This window comes from Pogona vitticeps, chromosome 14 (assembly GCF_051106095.1).
Source record: "Pogona vitticeps strain Pit_001003342236 chromosome 14, PviZW2.1, whole genome shotgun sequence".
Classification (NCBI taxonomy): Eukaryota; Metazoa; Chordata; class Lepidosauria; order Squamata; family Agamidae; genus Pogona; species Pogona vitticeps.
The window spans coordinates 9,294,627-9,307,011 of NC_135796.1; the positions used below are offsets into that span (position 1 = coordinate 9,294,627).

General features: G+C 43.1%; 1 long non-coding RNA gene and 1 gene segment (V, D, J or C); both read left to right on the forward strand.

Annotated features, from left to right (window-relative positions):
* LOC140702671 (immunoglobulin lambda variable 2-23-like) overlaps positions 1 to 12,385 on the forward strand; it is a 276,893-nt gene that overhangs the window by 214,235 nt on the left and 50,273 nt on the right.
* LOC140702686 (uncharacterized) lies at positions 7,764 to 11,031 on the forward strand. The gene is made up of 2 exons (XR_013539198.1): positions 7,764 to 7,945; positions 8,097 to 11,031. It is a non-coding gene; the product is annotated as an uncharacterized LOC140702686 (long non-coding RNA).

Genomic DNA, 12,385 nt, shown 5'->3' on the forward strand with positions numbered 1-12,385 from the left:
AAGACCTGGCATTAGAAGTGGCTTACAGATGACATGGAGATCCTGAAACAGAGTCATTGGCAAGCGAGTTGGGGAGAAAGTTGCCTGAATCGCGTTTAAATGAAAACTTTCCAAATTTCATTCTTTCTAAACAGGGTATTAAGGCAAGTTCAGTTATCCTTCAAAAGTCACTCTTCACATTTTGACACCATATTAAATTTTTTTGGTCAGAGAATACTTACATCAATGTATATACTGGGAAAACAGAACTGGGGGGAGAGTATATTAAAATGACATTAAAATGCCTTGTACCTTAGATGTTACTGACGAAACAGTGTATATTGGGCAAAAATGCAAGCATCCAAGCAGTTGTAAAAATGCTCATAAAAATATGGGCAGAAATTTGGAAGGGCCAGAAAACAAGACAGTAAAAATGAAGGAATAGATTTTCTGTTCTCCGCATAATGGGCAGTAGAGTTAGTTGCCCACTTCAGCATGTCTGAATGCATAGAGAGCACCAGTTTTCCAGGAGCCGTCAGACGCTACCACTTGAAGGGACTGAAAACCTCATTTGAACAGGCTCCATGAAACTGGCATCTCCTGGCGTGCGTCTTCAAGGGAACAGGCGTGCTTCACTGTGCTATATTTATAAAAGTGATCAAAAGTGGATCGCAACTATTATCAAAAATTCCATGACAAGAAAAGCCTTGTTCTGGTGGGGAAATTGAGAAGAAAATTGGTCTGAACTGCATTGCATCCGAGACAGAATTTAAAGATTCCAATGATAAAGGTAAAATGTGACTCAGGCACTTCATGACACCATCTTGGTTTGCTTCCTCCAGACTTCCTCGGATCCTGAAAAGCCACCAGAGTCACCTTTTTATTTCATTTTTTTATTTTTGGTCCCAGACCAGCTGCTCAATGTCTCTTTTCAAAACCTTATTTTAACTCCATCTCTTTTAGCTTTCAAAAGCTAAAAGAGATGGAGGAGCTGAAGTATTTAAAAAGTGAAAAACACGCACTGCCTAGGAGAGCTCAGAGAATGAGGTTTGCCATTTTGTGTCCAAAAAAAGAGAGAGGTTTTGAAGGAGTACGTGACCCTCAAAATTCTCTGCAGATATAAAGACAGCCCTTGAGCCTAGGACATTGTGGGTCTCTGTGATATATTTAGTTGTGATACGGAGATGCAGAATCATGCCTATTTTCTGCACGCGTAAGGTAAGTCACTCCCACTATCTAGCTCACCTTGAGGAAGTTCTCAAGAAACATAACTGAAGACATGGGATTTCCTGGTCTGAATGTTTGTGGCTCTCAAATGTTTCAGGCAAAGTCATACCTCTCACAGGACCTGTGGGTGCCCTTTCTTAAGTGGTGATGGCAGGAACAGAACCCTCTGAAGGCAGAGCTTTCCCTGTAAGCCTAAGCTGTGGTTCCTCTTCCTCACTGGACTTCCTCGTGTGGTGCTGAGTTCTTCCATCATGACCATCAGCATCAGCTGAATGAGGATGATGGGTCTTAATACTTTCTTCAAAATAAATCTCCTGTGTGGAACTCAGGGCCGTCCTATTCGTTTTTACCATGACATCAACTCTTCCTCTAAGAGACAGGCAGGCTGAGGGTGACCAATGACTGCAAGATAAATTTGTATGAAGGGTGTCCATTTCTCAGTTCTGTGCGTTTTTTAAAAAGGGAGCATGGAAAGCATCAGGCAAGGTCCGCTTTCCTTCAAAAATCAAGAAATCCTTTCAACTCATCAGGATGGCTTTGGTTCTGCTTTTCTTTGCACTTCTTAGTGTCTCTGCAGGTCAGGAAGCAAAGAGGGAATTTTATGTAAACTGAATAGTCAAAAAAGAATTTGACTTGAATGTGCATTGATTAACAATTTGCTGGTATTCAGGTTCAGAGTATCAGCGGTATTATTACATTCTCTCTTCTTCTTTTTTTTGCAAAGGTGTCACTTCACAGCCAACAGTGACTCAACCTGCTTCACAGTCTGCATCTCCTGGACAAACAACGACCCTTTCCTGCTCCAAAAGCAGTGGCAGCTGGAATGGGTATGTTTCCTGGATTCAACAGAAACCTGGGCAACCGCCTCGCTTTGTCCACTGCAATGGCTGCAGCAGCAGAGGTGCAGGGATCCCCAACCGGTTCACTGCCTCTGCTTCAGGAAACTCGGGATCTCTCACCATCACCAACGTTGAGGCTGGAGACGAGGCCGTTTATTACTGTGCTGACTGGTCTAGCAGTGCTAGTGTGTTTCACGGTGATACATCCTGATGGGGAACTGCGACAAAAACCTTCACTCTTAAAAGCTGAAGCGCTTCATTGGTCCTGAACATGGTGTTCATATTTTTCTTTTCTTTTTTGAAAACAGGGCATAATTCTCAAGTTGTTTAGACTTGTCCTTGGTGAAAAAAACGACCTTAAATTCTCTGGGTCCATTTATTTCATGGCAAAATAGAGGCTTCTAGTCATGGCAGAAATATTTCTTTTTGTGCAATCATCCATTTGTAGATTCCAATCAAAGTGAGATGAATGATGATGGAAGATAGCAGAACCTCATATCTCGATTCTTGTCCCATGACCCGAAAGCTCTTTCAGAGGCCAAGAAAATACATTTTTCTTTTCTCAACACTCAACATGGATGTTAAAGGTTTCCTTCTGGCCCCAAAAGCATCCATGTCTGTCCTTGTTGAGAGTTCTGGGAACTTCCTTAAGTTCCATAAAATTGCACAGCGTAAGGCCAGCTCCTTAAGATTAGAATTGGCTGTAGAAGTCCCCTTCTTTACCCAATTGTTTTTGGTATCCACCCTCACCAAAGCCTAGCACTTTAGAAAATAAGACTCAGGAGGTGAGGCAGATAGTGACAGCAGCCATAAAATTGAAATATGCCTGCTTCTTGGGAGGAAAGTGATGACAAATCTAGACAGCATCTTAAAAAGCAGAGACATCACCTTGCCGACAAAGGTCTGCATTGTAAAAGCTATGGTTTTTCCAGTAGTGATGTATGGAAGTGAGAGCTGGACCATAAAGAAGGCTGACCACAGAAGAATTGATGCTTTTGAATTGTTACTGGAGGAGATCAAACCTATCCATTCTGAAGGAAATCAACCCTGAGTGCTCACTGGAAGGACAGATCCTGAAGCTGAGGCTCCAATACTTTGGCCATCTCATGAGAAGAGAAATCTCTCTGGAAAAGACTCTGATGTTGGGAAAGAGTGAAGGCAAGAAGAGAAGGGGATTACAGAGGACGAGATGGTTGGGCAGGGTCATCAAAGCTACCAACATGAATTTGACCAAACCTTAGGAAGCAGTGGAAGACAGGAGGGCTGGCGTGCTCGTCCATGGGGTCATGACTTAACAACTAAACAACAACAACTGGTTGATTTTTTTCTCGGGTGGAATTATTTTGTGGTGTGTACCTCTCCGTGTGTTTAGTTGGTGGAACACTCAGGCCCCCCACACTTTAGCTGATCCTGTTAAAAGGTTGAACAAGAGTAATGAGACAGATGACCCCAAAGCGCTTGAGGGAAGCAGCATCTCCATCTTCTGAAGCAGGAGAGTTTTGTTGTTTGTAAATGTGGATTAAGGGCAAACATGACTCCAGTTTGGAAAGAGTTAATGGTGGATCTACAAAATACCATATGATAGGTTTATTCAAAGACACCTGTTTTGGACTTTAGCTCTCATCATGACCACGATACACAGATGAAGGTCAGTTATAGTAACCCAGGAGAAATAAGGGGAGCGGTTATGAGGTGGAAGTCAGAGGTACTGAGGTACCTGTTGTGATTCAGTTTCTCTTCTCTAGAGAGAAAGAGGGAGTGTTTCACAGTGGTACTGTTCCCCATTCAGCTATACCACTGTGAAACCAAACAGTAATAATCTGCCTCATCTCCAGACGGGACATTAATGATGGTTAAATGCACGTAATTCCCCAATTGGGAAGCTGTGAATCTATGTGGGATCCCTTCTCCCTTGCTATTACCCTCATGGTGGAGATAGCGAGGGACCTGTCCAGATGTCAGTTGATACCAGGAGAAGCTATCCCGGCTGTCGCTGCTGCTTTTGGTGCAGGAGAGTTTCACAGTTTGTCCCAGAGACACAAAGGTAGAGGCAGTGTAGGGTCCCCCTTTATTATGTCAATGGCTCATGTTTGCTATGTTAATTGTTCATGCATATTCATGTTGCTGATAGGTGGAGCCTAGAGAAATGTAATAAAGAGGTGGAGTCAGTCAGTAAGGGTCAGTCAGTAGGAGTCAGTCGGAGTCAGAGAGGAGAGTGAGAGAGTGGAGAAGGGGGATAGAGTGTGGAGTTTGGGGAAGTGATTAGAGTTAGGAGTGTATTATCAAATAGAAGATTGTTGTTAATAATAAATTTACCTATAGAAGATATTCATGAAGTACTATCAATTTCTGTAATCAATAAACAAAAATTATATTTAAAAGACTTTAAAGTGTGGAACTGAATCTTCATCTTCCTGAGGTAATGGTGATTTAGTGATCACCTGGTGGCAGCAGTGTAAAAGGGGATCGTTTGCCTTCGAGTGCTCTGAGTTTTGACGGTCAAGCAAGGGGGCACAAGGGTGAATGCCACAGGCAGGCTGAGTCACGACTGGCTGCGAACTGATCCCTTCGGAAGGCAGAGAGAAACATAACTCATGGTTTTGTATACTTTCTCAGCCCTCAAACAGTACAAAAGCTTTATGGACCTTTAGGAAAGATAACATGCAAACAGGTATGTCAGTGAAGACTGGAAAATTCATTCTGCATGACTTTACCTGAGCAGTAACTGGGCCATGGAGGGCTCTCTGGAAGAGTCTGACTTTGTCTTCAAAAGGTTGGGGCCCTTTTCTTCCTTCCTCAAATCCTCCAGGGCCACAGAATTTCAGCTGCTTCACGCAAATTTGTTCTCCCTTCATTGGCCCTGCGAGAACTTAATGTATCTAATTATTTTTCTTCTCACCATGCCAATGAAGACAAAGATGCATAATTGTGGTGAAATTTTAAATAATGCTAGGAAACTGTTATTTATAAAAACTGCTCGCTTGCATTGTTTTATTCAGAGTGCCATGATTAGCTGTAATTATCTAACCTCATCTTCCTTCTGGCCTTTTTTTGGAAAAGCGACATGGCCAGTGGACTAAGTAAACAAATGGACTGACTGATAAAAAGGGTATCTAAAAGCATTGGGAATATTCCTCGCACTGGCCAGGAGACAACTGAAGAAGCATATCTGGCTAATAGACTGAAGAATATTGATCCGTTTGCATTGATGCCAAGTACAATTTTAGTGGAGAGAGTTTCAACTGACAATATTCTGAATTCAAGAGAGCAAGATGATTGAGGGGCAAAACTGTTTCTTACTTTTTAGGCATTGAGAGTCTAGACAGACTCAAGGATATCCTGAAAGACTCAGATGTCCTCTGACCCAAGTTGGAGGACAAAGTACTAAAGTGGTGGGTGAAACCAACATTACAGGGTTGGTTCTGATCCCAGTTGAATCTCTCAGGGACTGCTGTGTCTTCTACTGGTGCCCAGCCTGGGGGACCACCCAAAATGAGCTAAAGGGCAATGGAAAGGAGCAGCAACCCTCCTGGTCTGGTCTGGGGCAGCTGGAAGGTTTCATGGATCTTGGAAGAATTCAACCAACTAGGCAAAGGCAGGGCCAACACAAACACAAGCTCACCCTCCTATTCGTGAAGAGCACCTGGATTCCAAAGGAAAGCTGATTCAGTTTCTGGAGGAAGAAAGATCTCCACCATGATTGGAAGTCTCCATTTTGCCATGAAGGAATGGAGCCATGATATTGTGGGACAATTTTTGGCTTACGCAAGTCTAAACTTCTTGAGAACTTTACCATTTTTTTGGTCAAAAATAGAAGCATCTCATCAAGAGGAAGCCTAAGGGTTTTTCTCTTAGTTCCCCATCATAATGTACCACCATGTATCATCTGTAATTTTAATTTTTGCTGTTTCTTTTTTTCTCTCTTTTCTTTTTTTGCAAATGTATCAATTCACAGTCAATGGTGACTCAACCTGCCTCACAATCTGTGTCTCCTGGACCAACAACTACGCTTCCCAGCTCAAAAAGCAGAGGCAGCTAGAATAACAAAGTTCTCTGGCTTCAACAAAAATCTGGGAAGACACACACACCCCCACTGGAAGAGTAGGCAGTGGCAGGATCAGGTTGGGAGGCAGGAAAGGGTGTGTGAGGAATCTATTTTGCCAAAGCGAAACAAAGTGCCCAGCAGAAAATAGTTTGTGGGTTTTTTTCTGTTTGTCGTTCAGTTCATGCCCATCTCTACTCAGATGCATTCTTACTGTGCTGTGCTTGACAACAGAAGAACAAATTCCATCAAAGTCTTCTCTACATTTCTGTAGGAACCCTTTTGCAACTAGTCTTATGCTGAAACACCCTACTTCTCCATTTGCACCTTATTTCAGCTTGAACACCCACTTGCACCTGATGGCCATCTTGATGGGTGGTAGCTTCGTCAGTGTCCACATCTGGCTCTTGGGCAGTGCTCTTCCTTTCTAGCTTTTCTCCATCTGGCGGCTTCAACTGTTGGCTCAGTCTCCTTCCAGGTTGCTGACTTGTTCATCTGCGACAGTTATTGTGAGGTAGGACTGGTTGGTATCTCTTTGTTAGGTCCTGATGAGTGACGGATGGCTGATTTTGTAACACCACGTGGTGTCTCTTCCAGTCTCCATATCTCAGTCTATGTGCCCTTCTCTGAGTGTACTGCTCTCAGTTTGTGTGTCATGACCTTCCTGATTCCCTGCAACCTCAGGTTGTGGAGGGACTGGCATAGCTTCATTGAAGAGCAGTCCAGTCTACTGGTCTTCTGTTCCTCTTTTGTCAGCATTCTTATGTTCATCAAAATGAAGCACACATCCTGCACTGACTTCACTGGTATACGTGCATACATTCTGCAAATGGCAAATATGACGAAGACTCCTTCATTCACGTTTTGCTCTTGGCTTCTCACACGTCTATTGATTTTGGGGTCACATTTGTATCTGCAAAGTGATGGCTGTAAGACAATTTCTGTCTTCTGTCTTTGAGCGGCCAGACAGCCAGGGTCCCATTCTCACAATTCTTGCAAGTCAAATGCCATAAGACATCATCTGCGTTCCTTGCCTGCAGATTTGGAGAAAGTGGTTTATTGTCAGGTGGGGAATTTTTGCCTGCTCCTTCTTGCTCTTTCATTGTCCAGATGTCACCCACTTCAGCGATACGTATAAACTTAAAATGAACCCTCATCTTCATCTTTGGCCAACAGACACCTGAGCCTTGTAGGAGATCCTTGAGTCCCTCTAGAATCCAGGGGTCCCAAGCAAAGAATAGTCTTGGATCTCATTGCCTCTGTTCCTATCTCGAATTCAGAACATTGCCTACTGAAATCCGCTTCCCTAAAATGTATTGTGAATGAATTTACCTTGATGGCTATTCTTGACCCCTTTTTATTAGCCTCTTAGGCCTCTTCATTTTAATCCTGGCCGGAATGATGAATATTCCTGATTTATTCAGATGCCCTATTATCAGTCAGTCCATTCAATTAATTAATCCATTAACCATGTCGGGAAGAAGAGGTTAGATAATTACAAGGAATCGTATCACATACAGAACGAAGCAATATGAGATATCAGCTTTACAGCGTGATGTCCTGTACTATGAACACTTCCAGGCCTTTTCAGTTTTTATATAATTTTAAAAATCTTCTGTATGTTTGTCTTCATCAGCATGGTGATAATAACAAGAAGTAGACATACAGTATATCGGTTCTAGCAGGAACAGTAAGCAGAGGCCCTATTTGCATGAAGCAGCTGTTCTGTGGCCCTGGAGCATTTAAGGAAGGAGGGAAGGGAAGGGTCCCCCAGCTTGTAACCTTTGGGAGACAAAGTCGCGAGAGCTCACCATGGACCAGGCCCTGCTTCTCTTCATTCTTCTCAATTACTGCTCAGGTAAGGTCACATGAAATGAATGTTACAGTCCTGCACACCAGTTTGGATTTGATGTATCTGCCATACGTGCATCATGTTTCTGTGGTCTTTGAGGACACGGAGAGTGTATCCATTTCCTGTTTTTTAAATTTTCTTTTTCATTTCCCCCCAGGTATCCATTCCCAGGCAACAGTGACCCAGCCTGCCTCAGCGTCTGCATCTCCGGGACAAACAGTGAAACTCTCCTGCACCAGAAGCAGTGGTGGGAGATGGGGCAACTTCGTCTGGCTTCAGCAGAAACCCGGAGAGGCCCCTCGCTTTGTCCACTGTCCTGGTTGCAGCAGAAGAGAAGGCATCCCTGATCGATTCACGGCTTCCCAGTCAGAGGGCACTGGCCATTTAACTATCACCAACGTTCAGCCTGAAGACGAAGCAGACTATCTCTGTGTTGCTTGGTATAGTAATACGTATCACGGTGGTACAGTTGAAAGGGGAACTGAGACAAAAACCTTCCTCTCTAGAGATGAGAAACAGAATCACAATGGATGCCCCAGTACCCCTGACTTCCACCACATAATCAACCCTTCTTATTTCTCCTATTTCATCAATGTGTTGTAGATCACAATGACAGCATGAGGGTGAAACAGGTGTCTTAGACTAAACCTTCCTCACTAGAAATGAGCGAAAAGAGCACGGAGGAGAGGATGTGTGATGGAATGAAACAGGAAATAATTTACTGAAGATTTTGTCCATTTCCAAGTATTCAAATGTGGCTCTTTAAAGGTAATTATGTACATTTTGTGTATTCAAAACCCTATTATCATTCCATTCATCTTCAGTCAATGTGATTTGGTTTTATCCATATTTTTGTTTGTGAAATGATGGCTATGACTGATTTTAAGAGACAGTGTAATACTTGATTTTCTGTTTACTTTTCAATCAAACTTAAACTTGTCAGGATGTAGTCCACAAATGTAATTTTTTTGATGCTCTCGTTTATTCTCAACAATCAAAATGATCTTATTCTGAAGTCTCTCTTGATCTTAATCCAGATTTACAAACAGTCAAACTCTCCTACTCCAGGAGTTGAGAGAAATGGAGCAAAGATTTTGTCTGGTTTTGAGAGAAATCTGGGCTGGACCCCCAGTTTGTGCCCTGTGACATTTGCAACAACAAGGGGCAAATGATCCCTGACCAGTTCACCCCGTCTGACTCTGGTCACATTGGTTATTTGCCCATCCCTCAGTGCAGTGGAGATTGAAAACCAGGGAAGGGAAGACAGGGGAACCGCTGGCATAGTTGGGGTGGGGAGGGTGGGAGGAAGACCAACACCACAGTGATTGAGTCCATAAATCAAAGAAGGCCACCTTAGGAAAAAGGGAAAGGGCATCACTTCTAATGGTGAGCCGGCATCGAATTTGAAAAATTAATATCAAAACAACTCTCAAAATGCTTGCAATTGCCTTTCAGGAGGAGTAACTTCAAAACTTAACTAGAAAGTTTTATTTGTTGCTGGAGTTGAATATATTTGCTCCTCCTTGTTGCATCTTTTTTGAAGTTTGCCTTATTTACAGCCTTGTCTCCTTTTGTAACTCGTTACGGGCAACTCTATGACTTGTAACTGGTTTCTTCTGAGCGGTGGTTTCCTGTGATGTCTGCTCTTCAGCATTGGGCCTGCAGGAGGTGCTCTTGGTCCACAGAAGAAAACCAGAGGGAGCCGGGGAGCAAAAAGAAGCCCCAAAACATTAAGTAGAAAAGATGGAGTTGTATCAATTGATCTCCCTCATGAAGAGTCCCAGCCCAGGGAGGACCAGGCAGTGGAGCCTTTGATGGAGCCCACCCCCACCTTCCTCCTCTCATGTCTCTAAGATGGTGCAGTCTGGGTCCGCCTCCTTGTTTCAGGAGAGAGAAGGAGGAAGGTGCGCTTCCTCTCTCCTCGTCCCTTTGCAAAACACCTGGAAAAGCCAGAGCGACAAAGGATATTCTGAGGAAAGGGTTATTGTCACCATTAGGTCTAGTTTCCTGAAAAGGGTGGAGGGGGAGGTTCTGCAGGGATAGGGACGCCTGACCGTTGGAGTACCTGCTTAGCGTGCAATCGCCAAAGCACCAGGATCCGTCCCAAGCACACCCACAAATAAGACGTGGCAAGGAACCCAGCTCTGAACCCCTGGAGAGTCACAGCCAGTTTTTGAGAGGAGACCCGATTCTGGCCCCTTCCTTGTCCCTCTCTGTGTGGAAAAACAGGCTGACAAAGGAACAAGTCCAAACCGGAAAGGGATATTGAAAAAGAAATGTCTTCCTCTCCCTCTGGAAGAGCAGTGTGTGTGATCTTGCCCATCACGGGTCCCATTACCTTTTTGCTATTATGGGCTGCCCAGTCATTTCTCATGTAAGCCTTTTGCAGACTGCATCTCAGGAAGCTAACCTGGCCTCAGGAATGTTCTTGGAATTTCAGGAGTCCAATAAAAGTACATAATTTTCTGAACTAGACACAAGCTGGGGGAAGATGTATTGTCGTCAAATGTTTGCTGTCTGTTGTTTGCTTGATTTTTTTTTAGTGGTCTAATATTTTATTGATTTATTTTATTTATTCAATGTATACCCCGCCCATCTAGACCAAAGTCTACTCTGGGCAGCTAACAATAATGGATAAAAGTAAAAACAATATAATAAAACAAAGACAACTGTAATAATATAATTCAACATAGCAAAAGTAATTCGGTGATGACTGGAGGAAAAGCCTGCCTAAATAGCCAAATCTTACGTTTGCTCTTAAAAACACATTAAAGGTATCGTCATCCACTTGAAATGTTCATATCGTTCAGGTGCATTTGCATCAGCCGGACCTGGAAGGGTTTCCTCAAGCGCTTGGGCAAATTCCTCCACTTTTCTTTGATCGCAAATCTTGCTGATGTCAATACTTAGTCTTCCTTCCTTTTTCATGTGATACAATCTCTTTGTTCGCAGTTTTACTCTACTACACACCAGGGAGTGATCAGTATCGCAATCAGCACTCTGGTAACTGTGTGTGATCGTAATACTAGGAAGGCTGGAACATCTAGTGAGGATAAAATCGAGCTGATGCCAATGCTTGGATCTTGGATGTCTCCAAGAAACTCTGTGTTGACGCTTCATATTAAAGAATGTGTTGCTGACACAAAGACCACAATAACAGCAAAACTCCAGCAAGCGTTGGCCATTTTCGTTCATCTTCCCAATGCCAAAACAGCCTAGACAGGTGGGCCAAGAGTTGTGATCAGCACCAACTCTAGCATTAAAGTCTCTGAGAATGAACAATGCCTCTCTTTCATTGACTTTTTTGATAGTAGCTGCCAGATTGTCATAGAATTTATCTTTCACTTCTGTAGTGGATGACAGTGTTGGTGCATATGCACTAATGAGGGTTACTGGTCCTGCTGATGAGTGGAGCTGCAGGGACAGGATTCTTTCACTTCCCACAGTAGGTGGAACAATGCATATCACAAAGGCTGAGAGGCTGTTTTTCCTCATTTACAACCAGGCTCGTACACAGTGAATCCTGACAAGAGTGCAAGGTCAAGGAGGCCCAGTGCGAAGACCCAACAAATTCCTGTCTAATTGGAATGAAAATAACACACCAACTCCATGAGAATTGGAGGCGGAGTGAGCAGTTACGCCTCTTTCAGTTAATTGGTTTACAGCCATGAAGGAGGAGGTCCGAGGAATGTAGAAAAATGGGTGATGGGTTATGTCTGAGAGAACCGTTTTCCTAAGAGAGGTTCATGATGGATTGAATAGTACAGAATGTAGCATCCTAAGAAAGAAGGAGATGGGGCTAGACCGCCTTAGCTCAGCTTTTTAGCGATTACTATTTTAATAAGAGGTAGTTGCTTTATTTAACTATTGTAACTCTTTGAACACGTCTTTATACTATGCTTAAGTAAACAAACTGTTTCTATAAAACTATATTTTCTTAATAAAAAATAATTATAAAAATCCTAATTGAGGACTCGTCTCTTGGACCAGCAAGGTTTGGCTAAATCCAGAAGGGTGGAAAAGGTCATTGATTAGCTACCATGGAGAAGTCCTATTTAAATCAACTGCTTTGAGTTCTAAGGAATCACAAAGCCCATGCTGAAGTACTTGAAAAGTACTGAGTAAAGTAAAGTGTTCTTTACATGTTTGTTCAAGGCACATATGCTGTGCACTGCTGAGGCTTGAGGATTTACCTCAGTATAAAGTGGTAGATTTGTGGCCTGCGGAACTCCCTACCCAAGTGCCATATGCTCCTTAGGGAGACTTGAGCATCACAGCTGAAAATTCTAACTCAGTGAAGGAGTTTTGAATTGAGAGTGTCTGTTGCCCTGTCAGTTAGACCAATTCTCTGAGGTAAAACTTTGTGGCAAATTGGTAGGAGAATGGCTGGAAAGCTGAGGTAAAGGAAACCATTGGTGTATTAACTTCCTGAGGTAAAGACTTGGA